Source organism: Nicotiana tabacum, chromosome 16, assembly GCF_000715075.1.
Source record: "Nicotiana tabacum cultivar K326 chromosome 16, ASM71507v2, whole genome shotgun sequence".
Classification (NCBI taxonomy): Eukaryota; Viridiplantae; Streptophyta; class Magnoliopsida; order Solanales; family Solanaceae; genus Nicotiana; species Nicotiana tabacum.
Genome location: NC_134095.1, coordinates 104158173 through 104177402, shown reverse-complemented (window position 1 = coordinate 104177402; position 19230 = coordinate 104158173).

Genomic DNA, 19230 nt, shown 5'->3' with positions numbered 1-19230 from the left:
TATTGACAGGAGGAGCCCTCATACTTGCAGAAATGGACGGAGAAGTCTGGCCAAAACAAATTAATTGAGATACAATCAAGCTTTACTATGTGTAATTTTCATGCTTTCCTTATATGGTATAAATTGAACTACACCTGACATGATTCCCATTTAAGAGGGGATACGTAGGCAGCCCTATGGGTTCGGTCACAATTCAATAAAATTTTCATTTCCCCCCGCAATTGGAAACCGGGGCAGAATTTTGAGGAGGACCCTCAAAATTCCAAAGTAATTTTAGCCAATCATCGTAGGCAACAATCAGAAACATCAACCCATTAAACTGGGGCAGAATATTGAGGAGGACCCTCAAAATTATGTAGCGAGAGGGGTCGCAATGTCTTGAGCCATGTCACAGTCGTCGGTTCATCTAAAAGTTGTTTCTTAATTGTATACTTATGTCATATTTTTACAAATTCATGCTTGTTTATTATCAAAATCTCCTTGTTTAGCAACGCTACTCCAATGATACATACAGTATCACTAGATCAAAGCCGAACAGGTCAAGCAGAGCCAGCGGGGATACAAACTAACCTCCTTACAAAACTCACGATTTTTCTTTGAATGTAGACACCAAAATTACATGCTATACACTCACGAGACAAACACTGTTTAGGAATACAATTCTCGGAACTATTGCACTTACCAACATTTGCTATCCATGCACGCTGGTGATATTCTGTATGGCATAATTTCCCCAGCAGTCACAATATCGCAATCTGTTGTCAGCTAAGAAAGCTCTATTACCATTTTTATTTCTTGCATAAGGCTACCATTCTGCCTTCAGAGACTAAACGCTATCTCCATCTGCATTTATGCATTGCATAAGGCTACCATTCTGCCTTTCGAGACTAAACATTGTCTCCCTCTGCATTTCTGCATTGCATAAGGCTACCATTCTGCCTTCCAAGACTAAACGCTGTCTCCATCTACATTTCTGCATTACATAAGGCTACCATTGTGCCTTCCGAGGTTAAATGTAACCTACTACATTTGCATGGCTGAAAGATCACCACTTCATCTACATTTGCAAGCCTGAAAGATTGCCATCTACTGCATTGCCTGGCTGAAAGATCGCCACCTCTACATTTGCATGGCTGAAAGATCGCCACCTCTGCATTGCATGGCTGAAAGATCGCCACCTCTGCATTGCATGGCTGAAAGATCGCCACCTTATTTACATTTGCATGGCTGAATGATCGCCACCTTATTTACATTTGCATGGCTGAAAGATCGCTACCTTATTTACATTCTGCATAGCTGAAAGATCGCCACCTTATTTACATTCTGCATGGCAAAAAAGATCGCCATCTATTGCATCTCATGGGTTGAAAGATCGCCAAATTATCCAAAGGCATCATTGTTCGGAGGCACCATTTTCATAGCCCGAGAACGCCATGTCATGGGCTGAGGATCCTTTTTAATCTTTTGCATATCATTATTCAAGGTCATCATGGTTCAGAGGCACCACCCTCATAGCCTGAGAACATCATTTCATGGCCTGCGAATCCTTTATTGTACGCTTCAAGTCCCAGGACGTCATCCTAACCGTCCAAAGAAAACCTTCATGGTCCGACGGGAATTTGCATCATGTTTAAATTTGCGCAAAAGATATGCATGTATTGCTTATTTGCAGGTAAACCTGCAAGCAACAACCATCTCGGCAGGAGCGATCCCGCTCCAATTCCTGCGACACTATTAGACCTTAACCATTCACCCCGTCCTAGATATCGCGTCCGTCCTTGAAAGTCCCTATTGGCATACTTCGGCGATAGATTCTGAACTACATATGGCCTGATTCCTGTAAAATCGGGGACATAGAGGCAGCTCAGAAGCCAGGTCATGGCCTAAACCTTTTCGAACCGTTCGCTCGATCAAAATTGGCCATCATATCTTTACCTAACAACTCTTTTATCCTTCCCGGGTAAAGAGGGGCAGTTGTTGATACCCAATTTTTTCCTGTATATTTTTATATGAAAAATACTTTTAAAATAACATATGTATACATATATAAATATGTCCAAATGTTTTATTATTTTTTCTTAATTTTTAAAGATTTTTAAATCAATTTATTGCCCTATTTTATCCATAAAAACCCAATAGTTATTCCCAAAATTGTCTTTTTGGTGATTCATTTATTGTATTCTCATATTTATGCTAAAATATAGCTAGTATAATATTTACAAATTTATTTGGTATTTTTAACGCTAAATTGCATATAATTGTAATTTTAGCCTCTTTTAGGATTAATTACGTTTATATTCATAAAAATTAGGTATGGTATTTTTAAATAGTTAACTATGTATTATAAATTATTTTTGTACCCTTAATTTATTTCCAGAAATTAATTTATTATTTTTTATAAATCGAATAGGGAAAATTGGCTATTTAAATGTTAGCCCAATTTCATTTCAATTATAGGCAAATTCTGACCCCAATTAGTCCCAATTCAAACCCGATTACCCCGGCCCAAATCCATTAATACCCGACCCCCTAACCCAAGTAAACCAACCCATACCCGGATCCCCACTTAACCTTTTTAATCCCAGCCGTTGATCACTTAGATCAACTGCTCCCGTCCCTCCTTTCCTAATTAAACCCAAAACCCCCCCCCCCCCAAAAAAAAATCCCTTTCATTATTCACACTCCACCACCTCTGAATCCCCTTCTCTCTCAATCCTCTCTCAAACCCAAGCCGCCACCCTCAACTACAACCCTAAAACCTCCCAAATCCAAGGCTACCAAGGTCATCGGAGGCCTGTATCCACCTCCAATGGCTTCTACGTGTTCGATTGTTATGGTTTCAAGGCTAGATTTTTAAAGATCTTGGTCCAAACCTTGGTCGATTTCAGTTTATGGTTGTTCTCCGGTCGTCTCTAACCTTTTGCCAGCCATGGCTATTCGCGTCTGACTCTTGACTTACACGGATTCTACGTGCTTGTGTTCATCTTGACTGTTCAAAACTTGCCTCTTTCTTGTCGAATCAGTATTATTTGACTCTCATGTTTTCTAGGTTTGTATGTTGACTCTTGATCATCTGTGTCTTTATTTATATGCAAAATATTGACACATGACTTTCTGTTTGATTGATTCTAATTCCCCCGTTTCTTGGTCTAATTTGAACACTTACCTTGAGACCTTCGATCCCTACTTTTCTACTCAATATGATTGATTCCGTTACCTTGGTTGCTTGATTCTTACTGTCTATTTCCCTAATTAGAGTTTTTCTGAACCTAGCCCTAATAGTTTACTCTATGCCTAATATGTTCGAATTATCTCCTTGTCTACACATTGATTTTTTTCCTTATTTGTTACTCATTCTTACTGTTTGAACTGATTCCCTTAAATTAAGGGAGTACTTGCACTGATTTTGGTTCTAATTGGTTTTGAGTTCCAAAATTACTATACAATTGTAATTCATGCCTTATTTTACATAGTTTCGAACTACTATATATATACATATTCTCTCATTAACACAAACACACGAACATTTTAGTTCTAAACTCACACTTACACTCAAACACTATCTATTGGTTTATTACTTGTACTGTGGCCTGTTCAGCCGGTTGAAAGCCAAGGCTATATTTCAAATTCCTGCTACTTTTCTTTACTGCACTTTGCTTCTTTTACTGGTATGTTCTAATTAAGTTTTTCATCACTAACAACAACATGCTTACTTACTGATTTTGCATTCTTGTCTGCCCACTGCTTGTATTTAATTCAGCACCATTACTCAACATGTTGTAATTTCCTTTCTCCTATTCTAAATCAATATATTATGAATCCCAAATCCCTACCCCAATGGATTAACACTTATGGTTAGTTTGGGGCATGACAACATTGAACATTACTGAGCATTACCCAAACTTGATCCTCCTAGGATCATAACCCCCTATGTTTCACTTATATGTTGTGTGCTCTGGTTGATTTGCAAGAATGACAGCACTCCCTATTATTGTGCATGACCAGAATTAACTCTTGCCTAAGTATATAGGCTACTTGCAATGGATTCCCAATCCCCTACCCCTTTGTGTGAATTTATCAATTCTGTGAAGTGTTAATGATTGACTCCTATCACCCTTTCCCTCTCCTTTATTCCTTCAGTTCTTAGAACTCAGTTTCTGCACTTCTCACTCTCTTCTTAGACTTAAGTTCTGCCCCCCTCATGCGAGCCTTGCCTTAGGACCCATGAGCTCCCACTGAACTTGGACACATGAGGGTTGGCATTTCCACACTGCACGTGTCCCTATTCTGGTTATGAAAATTGGGTGTGAGCACTGCCCGGGGTCCTATTGAGGCCCTTAGGGAACTTTGACACTTTCAAGGCTGAGAAAGGCTTTGGATCAATGGTATTTTGAGTTGGTTTATCTCATAACTCAGCGAGGAAGTCAAGAATCAGGCTTTCTCAGATTGTAACCTCTTCTTTTACACTTTTCTGATGTAATTCATTATTTGGGTTTGTAATAATTTGTAATAAACATTGGGGCTTTGGTTAGTGAAAAGGGTTGGGAAATTATGCATGCTCAAGGGTAGAAAACATGCCTATAGGGCTGCATTATCTACTTGTTCAATTCACATTTAGAATACATGCCTATAGGACTGCTCTAATTTTTCATATTCACACTACATTTAGAAACCATGTCTATAGGACTCGCTTGTTCAATTCACATTTAGATAACATGCCTATAGAGATTATCTGAAATTCTGCACATTTGTCACCGTTTAGGTATCATGTCTATAAGAGTCTAAAATTAGTAAAATATATAAATCATGCCTATAGGAATTCCCAAGTAAAATTCTGGTTCGTTTCTATTCATATTCAATGTTAGATATCATGCCTATAAGGATTAAAATCAGCAATATTAGATATCATCGCTTACAGAATCTGAAACTAGTTCAATTTAAAATCAGTTTGATTCTGAACCAGTATTAAACAACTTTCCGTCTTTATTTTAACGAAGTTTAGCAAGCATGCATATAAGATCTCAAACTATTTGTTTTGAGTTAGTATTGTTTTGCCTCATTCTAAATTAAGTAGATATCATGCCTATAGGACCTCGTCTAAACACTTAGGCAAACCTTAGAGTAATAACTGTAAAATTGAATCTGTTTTTTGTTAAATGCTACAACCAGCAGGCAGGCCTGATTCGGACTTCTTATCTGAGTTATGTAATAAACTAATCTGTCTCGATAATCAACTTCCCTCGTCTTTATCTGTATTAATCAGACCCAAAAAGTATGTGCAAGTCATGCTAGTTATGTGTTTTGTTTGAGGAGTTATACTTGAGCCTTATGTGTTTATGTGTTTCCTCTTTACTGTGCAGTCTTTTATATGTTTTGTATGTCGCTTTAGACTTCTACCATTGAAACTTCAAGACAGCTTAATATCCCTCCCCTTTAGGATTAGTAGTCCTAAGTGCCTTCGGGACTGATAAGAACAGGACGTGTAATAGCAAGCAATAGTATTCGAGACCAATCCGCTCTTTAGTACCTTAAACGGGGTGGGAAAGGGTAGATATGGATATGATAACTGGTGCGCTAATGCCACGCGTAACCCCTCTTTTGAGGAGTGATTACCGGGTATTTCATTGATGTGATCCATATTTTTATCATACCTAGGACCCCCTTTCTTTATTTCCCCCTTTTTATGGGCATTGTAACTCCTTATTTAAAATTAGCTCTTGTAATTGCTCTTTCAAACTTGGTTTACTTTCCGACCATTGTGTATTTAAATCCCCTCTTTTTTGAGCCTTATCTGCTTATATGTTAATTGCACCCCAAATTCACAATAACTTTCTGGCCGGGAACCACACTAGTGGATCTTGAGGGGTGCCTAACACCTTCCTCTTGAGATAATTTCAAGACCTTACCCAATCTCTGGTTGTTCAAACAAACTTAGAATTTAATTTCTTGTGGTGTCCTAATGAACCTTAATCATTAGGTGGCGACTCTTCAATTGCAAAACCCAGTTCCCAAACAGAACGAGTTGTCCCACACCAAATGTCCTAAATCCGATTTCGCGAGAAAAAGAGGGGCGTGACTGGCAGTATACGGAAGTGTTGGGATGAGACTTTACTTGATAAGAGGCTTATTATCGATATTCGATTATTTTGAGCAATTATTGTCATTAGAAGTTATCGTTACGAGTGTTTGAGTTATGTGGTATATCATGTAATTACATCTGAGGTTGTAGATATGGTTTGTTATAGCTTGTTCGGCCTTATTGAGAGTATAGATGTGAGATTCTAATCTTGTGGACGATTCAGAAGTAGGAATGTGGTTCTAAAGTTTATGGGCTAGGTTGGATTGTGAAATTTTAGTTACATGTGTTATCGGACCTATATGAGATAGGGTGACATGGGATTACCCCCGAGTATGTGCATGGTAAGGTTTCACAGCGAACGTATGTTTAAGTGGGGGAGGATGTAACGACCTGACCGGTCGTTTTGAGCTTTTGCATTATGCTTGCAAGTTCTCGGGCATGATTAGTCCCGTGTGATGTATTATGACTTATGAAAATCGTCGGTTTGGATTTTCAGGGTAATCAAAATGGATTTGGAAGTACAGTTCTCAGTTTTAAACTTAAAATTTGAAAGGTTTGATCGAGTTTTGGCTTTTTAGTATTTGATCTCGGATTTGAAATTTTATGATTTGGTTAGCTCCGTTAGGTGATTTAGGACTTAGGAGTGTGATCGGAATGTGTTTTAGAGGTCTGGAGTAGATTTAGGCTTGAATTGGCGAAATTGAAATTTTGGCATTTTTCGGTTGATAGGTGAGATTTTGATATAGGGGTCAAAATGGAATTTCGAAAGTTGGAGTAGGTCCTTTGTGTCATTTGTGATGTGTGTGCAAAATTTCAAGTCATTCGGAGGTGGTTTGATAGACTTCTTGATCAAAACCGAAATTCGAAAGATTTTTGGAATCTTAGGCTTGGGTCCGATGTTATTTGGTTCATTCGATGTTGTTTGAGGTATTTTGGAGATTGGTGTAAGTTTGTTTGGTGGTGTATGACTTGTTCGTGCTTTTGGTTGAGGTCCCGGGGGTCTCGGGGTGATTTCGGATGGTTGACGGGAGATTTGGAGTGTGAAGTAGCAGCCAAAGCTGTTGAGTTTTCTGTTATAACCACACCTGCGGCTTGGGGACCGTAGGTGCGAGCCCGCAGAAGCGAAAGTGAAGTCGCAGATGTTCCAAGAGAGGGAAAGGCTGGAAACGCAGAAGCGGAACTTTGGGCGCACCTGCGATGGCAGAGGTGCGAGTATAAGATCGTAGGTGCGATGGCGGGAAGGATAAGTGGAATCCGCAGATGCACACTTGGGACCACATGTGTGGGTCCGCAGGTGAGATAATTAGACCGCAGATGCGGTTTTGCTGGGTCAAAACATATAACTTTTAGCCTTCGCGATTTTGAGTGGGTTTTCACCATATTTCATTCGGGAGAAAGCTTTGGAGAGCTAATTGAAGGGTGGATTCAAGAAGGTTTCTTAGAGGTAAGGTCCTTGGTCCCTAAACTCGTTTTTAAGATGATTTTTAAGGTTGTAAGCTTGAATTATATGGGAAAATCAGTAGCAAATTGGAAGTTAGGGCTTAGAAATTTGAGACCTAAATCTAGGTATTTGAGGGGTCATTTGTGGTCAGATTTTGATGTATTTGATATGTATGAACTCATGAGAGTGTATGGATTCTAGTTTTGTGATTTTTATCGGAATCCGAGACGTGGGCCCGGGGGTCAAGTTTGACCAATTTCGGGATTTTTGATGTAAATTGGTTATTTTCGAGTGGGCTTTCTTCCCTTAGCATATTTTGATTGTATAAATCTGTATTTGGTTAGATTTGGAGCATTTAGAGACCAAGTTGAGAGGCAAGGGCATCGCAGGCTAGAGTTTGGACCGGATTGAGGTAAGTAATGATTGTAAATGTCTGTCCTGAGGATATGAAACCCCGGATTTCATATCGTTGTGCTATTTTGAGGTGATGCGCATGCTAGATGACGAGCACGGGCTCGTGCACCATTGGGGATTGTGACTTAGTATGTACCGTATGACTGTTTAACTGCTTATTTTATTGAAAACTGTTTGCTATCATCATGTTTTGGGCTGAATGCCATATTTGGCCCTCGTGCCAATTGTTTTGGACCCTTAGGGGATTTTTACTACTAGTCCTCACTGTTTTGACTTCATATTTGTACTCAGTCATGCTATATTATACTGTTTTCATAACTTAGCTATATTTACTCCGTTTTGATATTTCAAATGATATTTTGGGCTGAACATCATGTTTTACTGTTGCCCGAGTGGCATGAGAGATTTTTGACTAAGTGAGGCTGAGGCCTGTGTTCTGAGGTTATTAGGGGATCGGGCTATGCACCGCAACGGTATTATACTTATTCATGTTTTTGAGGCTAAGGGCCTGATTTGTTATGCCACAAGGTGGCTTGTTATAAGCCTGAGTGCTTGTTTGATTATGCCATGAGATGGCTTATTATTGCGCTTGGGCCGTAAGGGGCCCCTCCCGGAGTCTGTACACCCCTAGTGAGCGCGGGTAACAATGTGAGTGATATGTTGTAGCCCGAGGGGCTGTTGTTGTTTCATATTGAAGCCCGTGGGGCTGTTCTTGATCCATGTTCGCCCGAGGGGCTGGTTCTGTTAATATTATGCCCGAGGGGCGGTTTATGGTACATGTTTTTCCCGAGATGCTGTTTATGTTTCCATCATTTTTACTCACTGTTTTATTACTAATTTGAAACTATTTAAAGTTATTTTAAAAGGTTTTACTGAAACTCAGCTTGATTTATGAATTAAATGATTTCTGTACTGTTTTGGAAATGTACTGCATTTGACGTAGCGTTATGACGTGGCTTACATGTTTTCTTACTGCTCAGCTTTCATTTACTTTTAATACTTACTAAGTTGGCGTACTCACATTACTCCCTGCACCTTGTGTGCAGATTTAGGTGTTTCTGGACCCCGTAGCAGGTGTTGATTGCTCAGTGGCATAGTCATCGGAGTTAGCAAGGTAGCTGCCCGACGTTTGCAGCACTGTTTTTCTCCCTCTTGTCTTCCTTACACTATATTTAGTACATTTTTAGACTCTTCGTTGTATTCAGACCATAGTAGATGCTCGTGACTTGTGATACCCCGATGTCGGGCTTGTGTATTTATTCTGCACTATTCATTTAGACTTTCATTATGAAATATTTGATTAAGTAAAGATTTAAAAATGACTTTTATTGATAAATGGTTAATTCGGGAGTTGTGTCGACTTGCCTAGTTTCATGATAGGCGCCATCACGACCGGGCCGATTTTAGGGTTGTGATAAGTTGGTATCAGAGCCAGGTTACATAGGTCTCACCAGTCATGAGGAAGTTTAGTGGAGTCTCGCGGATCTGTAGGGAGACATCTGTACTTATTCTCGGGAGGCTGCAGAACCTTTAGGAAAAACTTCACATTCTCGAATTCTTATCGTGAGTCCTTGATTTAGCTTGAAATGTAACTCTTTGAATTCCTTCCACGCATTTGTATGCACGCATGAGCGTCAGTATCATATTAGCATCAATGGCTTGTGATTCCCTGATCGAGGGGCAAGGTGTGATCTTTGTGTGTTGATATTGGTCCAGTCTGGAGGACATGAGGTCGGGGTTTGCCTATAGCTTGAGCACTTAGGCGTTGATTGTGTGAGCATATGCTTTTGGATTTGTACGTCCGATAGCGTCCCTATTCGTGGGAGTGATGACTGTATAGCTATGTGATGAGTATTATTTGAACGAGACAAGATGAATCTGCTTGGGGGTAGTAAGAACTATTCGTTGCTTGATTTCCATCGTGATTTGATTTATAGCCCGAGTTGTGGGCGAGTTGAAGGACCTTTTCATGTTGCCTAGTTGGGAAGTGAAGTAGATTTCACGTTTTGATACGAGTTAAGACTTAGGAAGATTAAGTGACTACGTAAGGTTTATGACGGTGCAAGGGTATAAAGAGATGTTAGTTTGAGGCGAAGCAGGTGGGTTATCTCCTGCGGAGTGTTCTGAAGTTTGTGTGATCCTTATGCTATTGTTGGAAGATCTCCTTTACTAGTGAAATATATGTGTTGCAATTTAAATTTGGGGTCACTTAAGAGAGTAGGCTTGACTGTTACTAGGGTGAACACGAGATTTGTAGAAGGTTTAAAGTACTAGATGGTCTATGTTGCACGAGCTTTTGAAGGATTGAGTTTATTATCACTATGGTATTATGGCAGTGATAGAGTATATACATTGTGAGTTATTATGTGTTTAGATCTATGGCTTTGAGCCAAGTGGGGGAGTCTGCTATTGGTTAGTTGATGGTACGGTTATGTGCTATGTTGGTTCCAATTTGAGGCATACTGGTAAATCAGTTATGGCTTACGGAGGTTGAGACCGAGGATGGCTCAAGTAAAAGAAATTTCTATAAAGGTTATGTTATGCTTTATGGGTGCATGAGAATCATGGAATGACTTGAGTTGGTACTGGTGAAGGATGTACGGTGCATGGAACTGGAAGTTGCTTGGTTGCATTAAGGTGAGGTTACATTCTGCGGTGTCGGAGTGCTAATGGAGCACAGGTCATCTGGTTCGTTGATCTGTCTAATTGCGAGTTGAGTAGAGTGGATGACTCTCGAGAATGGTCCTAGTGGGTTCAAGCTTTTACATGTAATAATTGGAGATTTTTTAGTTGTATATTTGGCTAGAAACTGAGGTCTGCATTATGGGATTCTATATATATCAGTATTAGGAAGGTGAAGGTAATGGCTTTGAGTTCGCAGGGAATCACTTCAGGGTAGGTATTTTGAATGTGCTACATTTGGGAATATTTAAGAGAGTACCCAGCGGCTTATGAGCCTTTGACGGTGTGATTTTATGCTTGGGTCTCACGTGGTGAGTCTAGATTAAAGAATTGTGGCGTTATAGCGAGAAGAAGTATCAAGTTGAGCGTAAATAAGAACGAACTTGGATGGATGGGACAACTTGGTAGTAGGTCGGATCGACATAGTAAGGATATGATTAGTTCTTTGGATGCTTACAAGGTAATGAGTTTTTGTAGGTGTTTCGCAGCAATGCGCTTGGGTTTTAGTGGCCTGCATAGTTTGGTTGAGTTAGAAGGATTCAGTCCTGACGGTTTAGTTTTGTGCAAATGGAATTCGGAGAATTATTGATGGCTTCCACCACGGTTAAAGATGTATATTTTATACGAGCGTGAGGAGCAGGGGATGTATAGTGATTTTCTTCTAGATGGGATCAAAGGAAATTCTTGGCTCGTTGAGTACGTAGTTGCGTGTGGCTCGGAAGTGATATGAAGTTCTCATGTTTATCCTAGGATGGTATGGTATATGCGGTATGTTGTGTAGGATTGAGATTTGCATGTGTAAGGTCACGATTCAGTTTTGAAAGGAAGGTCATAAAATTCTCAGAAAAGGGCAATGTGAGTGAGTTGATGATACTTAATTAGTATTGCGACACTCTCTTGTTGGATCGACTACTGATATTCGAGTTTGCTTGGTGGAACAGAAGAACTTTAGGAGTATCTCTGGTGGGATGATTGGGTATTAGAGGTGTGTTGTATATTCAGACGGTGGAGTTGGGATCGGATATGGTGATTCACGTGCTGTATGGATTTCGATACTGGGAGTTCTCATAAACAGGTTAGGTCGTGGTTGTAGACCGCATACACTGGTCTTGTGTGGAAACTATTAGAGGTTTGGAGACCCGAGTGGATCCTTGTTGCTTAGTATGCTAGAGTGTGCTGTGATATTGGGTATGGACTGGTTGTCTACGTGTCGTGTTATTCTGGGCTATTGCACTAAGACGGCAACGTTGGCCATGCCGGGAATGCCATGGATTGATTGGCGAGGTTCAACGGATTATGTTCCCAGTAGGATGGTTTCCTTTTGAAGACCTAGCGGATGGCTGGGAAGGGTTGTCTTTCTTATGTGTCCTTCGTGATGGATGTCAGTGCAGAGACTTCTACCATTGATTCAGTTCCGGTTGTGAGGGATTTTTCCGATGTGTTTCCTGCTGCCAGGCATTTCGCCAGACGGGGTTGTTGATCTCGGTATTGATTAGGTGTCGGGCATCGTATCGTATGGCACCGGCGGAGCTATAGGAGTTGAAGGAGCAGTTTCAGAGACTTCTTGATAAGGTGTTCATTGGTAGGCCAATATGGATATGTGTTCTAACTCGAGTCGGCTTGGTTCACTCCGAGTTGTATTGTGGAGGGATGTTGTTTTAAGCATCAATACCAGACAATAGGGGGGGTGATTTGTGTGGTACCCAATTTCCGCTTAACTAAACTATAGAAGGACCTAATTCTTCTATGTGTTCCAACTACTACTATTTGCGGAATAATAAGTAGAGAAAATAAAGAACACTGAGATTTTTACGTGGAAAATATCTGGCTCAAAAGGTGAAAAAACCACGACCTACTATTCAGTAGGATTTTCCCAAACTTCCACTAAAAAACTAATCCAAAACATTACAAAACTCTTTGTAAACCTAAGGATTAACTCTAATCCCGTTGTGGCACACAACCTCAACTATTGCGACAATTTCAAGTTAACTCTAGCTTGAACACTCTAGGTACCAAATACAATTGCTTCTATGAAAGTTGAAAGGTACAATGTAAAATCACCTACTACAATTGAACTAGAATAAAAGATAGACACTTGGAACTGGTTCTTCTATCTCGTTCAAGTAGCTTCAGGATTGCACACTTGAATCACACATAGATTACTTGCAAAATCGCCTTGCTCTTTTGCTCTCAATTTAAGTTTAACTTCAGCTTATGTGCATTACCTGTAAAAGAGAACAACACTGATATTTAATGGGTTAGTAATTAGAGATTGACTGGGATTCAAAATGCTACTCTTCTATCGTAGAAGAGGTTAAGTTGATCTCAAACTCTAACACTATCTTCTTCCTAAACTGTGTTCTCTTCATGTAAGGAGTCTTCCTCTCCTTATCCAATATGCAACCTTCTCGATCAGATCAAGAGATATTGCTTCTTGATCAGTTAGATTTATCTCCATCACATGCATCTCACATGTACAAGTTGATCATGATTGTGCTTCGCAAGTTGGACCTGGTCCATGTTTGAGTTCTTTTGTTAGTCTTCAAAATTTCACCTGTTCTTGGCCAACAAATTCCCCCTTTTTGATGATGACAAACTCTGTACTTTTGACTTACTTGGATCCTGTAAGAATTCAGCTTAACCATCAATACAAAGTTTAGAAAATTCACTTATCTTCAAGGATCAGGCTAATTAGGTTATAAGTATCACTTATTCAGAATGTGTGAAGCACAATATCTCTTCTCCCTTTTGGCATCATCGAAAAGTTGCATACAAAGTGTGAGTCCCAGATTTTAGTAAATACTCATGGCCACTGGGGCAAATGCAAGTGCAATCATGGATCAATCACCACTAATCAAGCAAACATATTTAAACTATCAATGAAAGATTAACATTGAACAAGAGCAAAAACAGTAGATATCATTGATAGAAGATATGCTGCTACCACAATCCACAACCAGAAAGCAAAAAACATTTAAAACATGAGCAAAAAGAAAGAAAAATCCCTAATCTGTGTCACTGAAGGTACTATACAGGTTTAGGATACAAAGGCTAGAATTCCTAAGGCTTGGGGGGAGCTAGAGGGTTGGTTTTGGGCTTGGAGAAGATTCAGCATGTTGTGAAGAATTCTATCATTCTTATCCTATTCTTTGGTAAGCTCAGTTCTGAGAGCATCCCTCTCAGATTTCACCTCTGCCATACGAGCATTTATCCTAGCTATCTTGGCATCCTTGGCTTCACATTCCTGAACAAGAGCTCTGACTTTATTGTTGATAGGAGTCTTCTTTGATGAACCAGGTTCATTTGGGATGGCATTGACAAAATAGTCATAAGAGAGCAGAGTATTAATGCCAAAGTGGTCCTTGCTTGAGGCCATTTCCCATTTCTTCAGAGGCACATTGCACCTATCCAAAACCGTAGTCAGAATAAAGCCATATGGGGTAGTATGAGTGTTGGATCCATTGATGACCCTATCAAGTAGCTTGATGATGAATGCAGGCCAATTAGTTTGCCTTACACTTTCCAGGCACTCCATCAAAACTAAATCCATATAATTTGCAATATGCCTTCTCTCCTGCCTGGGCAATAGCCATTTGTTGACAAATTCAAACAAGACTTTGTGTTGTGGCCTCATTTCACTCTTCTGAATAGCCCAAGCCTCATTCACATCTGCAGCATCACAGAACCTCCTAGTAATTTCAAGTGCAGTAGGAAGGGAGTCCAGACATGGCCACCTTTGCCTTGTATAGTCATCAAACCCTTTAGAGGGTATGTCAAGGATCTCTCCCAGTTTCTCTGCATCAAATGTCACTTGACCTCCTTTCACCAGGCTGCTAACTCGACCATCCTTCACCTCTACATTTTCCATGAACTCAATGATCTCATTCCTAGCTAGCCTTCCATCCATCTGAAGGGCCATGTCCTTCCAACCCTGAGCAGCTAAGGTATCCACCAGTCTCATCATTTCTGGTTACACCAGGTCTTTCAGCAATCTACCCTTCAAAAGTTTTCTTTTGCCAAACATGGCAAGCTTGTCATGTTCATCATCAGACTCATTTTCTTCTTCTTCTCCAATCCATTGCTCATCTTCAAAAATTCTTACTTGTTTACTTTTACTGCAGACCTTGTCCTTTTGGCCAATGAGGGTTCAGCAGTTTCAGACATAGAGGAAGACTTCTTGAAAGAAGTCTTGGGATTTTTGGGCTAGGTGGTTTGAACCTCCACTGTTGTAATTGTCTCCTGATGGACCTTTTCTATCTCCTTAACTTCCACAGCTTCTGAGGACTCTACAACTTTCCCTTTTCTTTTATCCATCCTTTTCTTCTTACTCTCAGCCAGAGCCTTTTGTAGATCACTCTCACTCTATTTCACCCTACTTCATGTGGCTCTTCCCTTTGGCAAGTAAGTTTTAGTAGTTGTTGGGGATGAAGCCTTTCTTTTCTTGGAGGGTTTACGAGCACTGGGGGCTTTTGGTGTGGGAGTTCTTCTTTTCTTTAGATTATAACTAGCCCCAACCTTTTTCAACAGGTCTACTAGGGTCTCTTCAGTTGATGAACCAGGTTCATCTCCTTGTGTGCTTAGATTTACTAACCCTTCAGCAGCTTCATCAGAACCACTTACCCTTGACTTCATGCCACTTTCTTCAACATTCTCTTATTTAACCCCACAGATAGCAGGTACTGACAAATCAGCAGTGGGTGAATGATCAACCACTCTTTTCCCTTTTCCTCTCTTGTCACCACATGCACCCTCTCTCTTTTTTTCTTTTTTAGATTTCTTTTTACCTCCACTCCTTTGTAACTCAGATAATTCCATATCCCTGATAGGCCCAACCAGAACAAACCTAGTTTCTAAATTCTCAGTCAAAGAAGAACTTACTTTAGAAGGGGATTCTTGAGCCTTCTCTGAGTTAGAAGACCCAAGTCCTTCCCCCGCACTAGCAGATTTGTACGACTTAGAATCAGAGGTAGAGTCAGAGTCTTGGACCTGGCTTTCCTGTAATTTCTCATTCAATTTCTTTAAAAGAGCCCCAGAAGCTACTGATTTTCGAGCAAGCATTTTTACCTTTCTCAGCCTGGATTTGGGGGATGTGCTAGGTGGAGGAGGGGTAGATGAATTTGAGGGAGTGGATGGTGGAGGAGTTCTAGGGTTGTCTTGTGGGTTTTTCATTATCGCTGATTTCTTCAGAGAATTGGTGAGTTAGACCTTTGGAGAAGAAAGCAAGTGAAAGTGAAGAGGGGTTTTTGACGGTTTAGAATTATGAAGATGGCAGGAGGTAATGATGTGTATTTAAAAAAGAAATACACATTTAATGTATAACAGAAGCTTTAGCAGTGGTCAATTAGAGGTCTAATCAACCTGAAATTTCAGGTTTGAATGAACGGTTAAGCTTCCGTAAATTTTAGGCAAATTTCGTGATTTAGAGTTCTAAGGCTAACGGAACTGGTTCAAAAACTAACTGATAGAATTTTCTAAGAATTTGAACAATTGTAGGACTTATGCTCATGATTTAAATATTTATATTTCTAATTGTGCAGAGTATAGAAAACATACCTTACCATTCAGATGAACCAATACTGATGAACCAGGTTCTTCATTTAGAATTCTCTTGACCATGCCTCAATTTACCATAATAGAGAAAATTTTGTAAGAGATCAGTGAGTCATATTAACACATGTCAAAGGAGTATACTAATTACACTATGAACTTGAGTAAATATTAATCTAGATATTTACACAAGTTAAGATTTCCTAGCAAAAAAAACCATTTTTCATTTTTTTCAATATTTTTTCATTGTTCATTCTGATCTAGTCCTATTAGGTAATCTTAATCATCCCTAATTTCAACCTGTTCCTCTCAAAGTTTTCTCTACTCAGTGCTTTAGTAGTGATGTCAGCAATTTATTTATCAGTAGCACAAAATTCTATGGATATCAATCCTTTCTCATAGTTATCTCTTAAGAAGTGGTGTCTAACATCTATGTGCTTAGTCCTCTTATGATGAACATGGTTATTTGTCATACTTATAGCACTAGTGTTATCACAGAAGATAGGAATACGACCAACTTCAATGCCAAAATCTATCAGCTGTTGTTTGATCCACAACAATTGAGCACGACAAGAGGCAGTAGCAACATATTCAGCCTCAGCAGTGGATAGGGCCACTAAATTCTATTTTTTATTAGCCCGTGATACCAGACATGAACGAAGAAAATGAGCCATACCTGAGGTGCTTTTCCTTTCCACAAGGAAACCTGCATAATCAACATCAGCATACACTACTAGATTGAAATTACTACCTTTAGAGTACAAAAGACACAAATCAGTAGTGCCTTTCAAATATCTCAGTATCCTCTTTACAGCAATCAAGTGAGATTCCTTTGGATTAGCCTGAAAATGAGCACAAAGCCCTACACTAAACACTATGTCAGGTCTGATGGTAGTAATATATAAAAGTGAACCAATCATACCCCTATATAATTTTTGATCAACAAATAAACTAGGTTCATCTATGTCTAATTTAGTGGCAGTTGCAATGGGGGTGTCTATTTCCTTTAATTCATCCATTTTAAACTTTTTGATCAACTCTTTTGCATATTTCTGCTGATGGATCATGGTTCCATTTGGGTTTTGTTTAATTTGTAAGCCTAAGAAAAAGTTTAGCTCACCCATCATACTCATTTCAAACTCACTCCCCATTAATTTGGCAAAATCCTTAATTAGTTTGTCAGTGGTTGCCCAAAAAATTATGTCATCAACATATATTTGTACCACAAGAAAATCCTTACCTTTTTCCCTCAAGAATAAAGTACTGTCAATTTTACCTCTTTTGTTGCCATGTTCAAGCAGGAATTTGGAAAATCGTTCATACCATGCTTTAGGAGCCTGCTTGAGTCTATAGAGAGCCTTGTCTAATTTGTACACATGTTCAGGACATTTCTTGCTCTCAAACCCTGGAGGTTGTTTAACAAACACTTCTTCTTTTAGGTAGTCATTCAGGAAGGCACTTTTGACATCCATCTGATGAAGAGTGAATTCCATGTGTTCTGCAAAAGCTATGATGAGTCTTATTGCCTTAAGTCTTGCAACTGGAGCAAAGGTCTCATCATAATCTATACCCTCCTCTTGGCTATAAACTTGGACCACCAGTCTTGCCTTGTTTCTTGTCATTGTTCAATCTTCGTCATGCATGTTTCTGAAGACCCATTTTGTGCCAATTATTGATCTGTCCTTGGGTCTTGGAACAAGATGCCAAACTTGACTTCTCTCGAACTGATTGAGTTCATCTTGCATTGCATTTACCCAATCTGCATCCTGCAAAGCCTCACCAACATTTTTAGGTTCAATAAGAGATAGGAAAGCATCAAAAGCACACAGATTCTTTAATTGTGATCTAGTTTTAACTCCAGAGGTTGGATCAGCAATTATGTTCTCAATGGGATGAGAACTTTGATATTTTTGAGGTTTCACAACCAACTGATTTCTGCTCGATGTTTCTCCCATGCTCTGTTGCTGAGGAACAGGGTCATGAATAGGTTCCTTTAGGGGACTGGTTTCAGTTCCTCTTTGATCAGTTCCCCCTGTCAGGTTGCCCTGGATGGAAGAACCTGTTCCATCACATGTTCCTTCTTTTGGAGCAACTTTGGTTTGAGCTGAGACTTCACTCAAATCTTTCACCAGCCCAATAACTTCATCTTCATGTTCCTGTCTCTCAGAAAGAATGTTAGTTTCATCAAATACTACATGTACACTTTTTTCTACACACAATGTTCTTTTATTGAACACTTTATATGTCACGCCCCAACCTCGGGAGGCGCGACCGGTGCTCAATCGAGTAGCCCCCAACTGAGCAAGCCTTATAAAACACTTCCTACCCAACTCGATACGAATAAGGAAACCATGCTTTCATTGATTTATTTAGACGAGGAAAGAGGGTGCATTCTACAATGTTAGCTCATTTTAAGTCACAACATTAAACCGTCGATAAGTTCCAAGATTCCATACAAATACACTTTAGCAAAGCGAGAATTTGAATTACATCATATTTCATAGACCCATCCAACGCCCGTACATAACCCGCACATATGTCTGTCACACATCCTTTTTACCTACACTCGATGGAGTTTATAAGTGAGTTTTTCCAATCAAAGGACAATCAAAATGGGATTCGTTTATTTAAAGATTTAGAGTCGCCACTTGGGAAAATTTATGGTGTCCCAAGTCACCGGTTCGAATCCCAAATCGAGGAAAAGATTGACTCTGTATTGTAGCCTGTGAACCAGAAATCCGGGTAAGGAATTCTGTTAACCCGGAAGAAGGTGTTAGGCACTCCCGAATTTCGTGGTTCTAGCACGGTCGCTTAACCATTTATACTTGGCTTAAATTATTTAATTATGTTTTTAGAAACTACATGCATTTTTACCTTTACCGCTTTTAATTACGTGATTTACTCGTACTTAAAGAATTATCGAATTACGCATACGTATACTCGTGTGGTTTGGCGTGTCAAGAGTCATGTCACGCGTACGTGTAAACAATTCACAACACTTAATTTATTTAACAAAAAAAACTTAGTCAAAGTCGCACGGACGCGGACCTTAATTTATTTTTGAAAA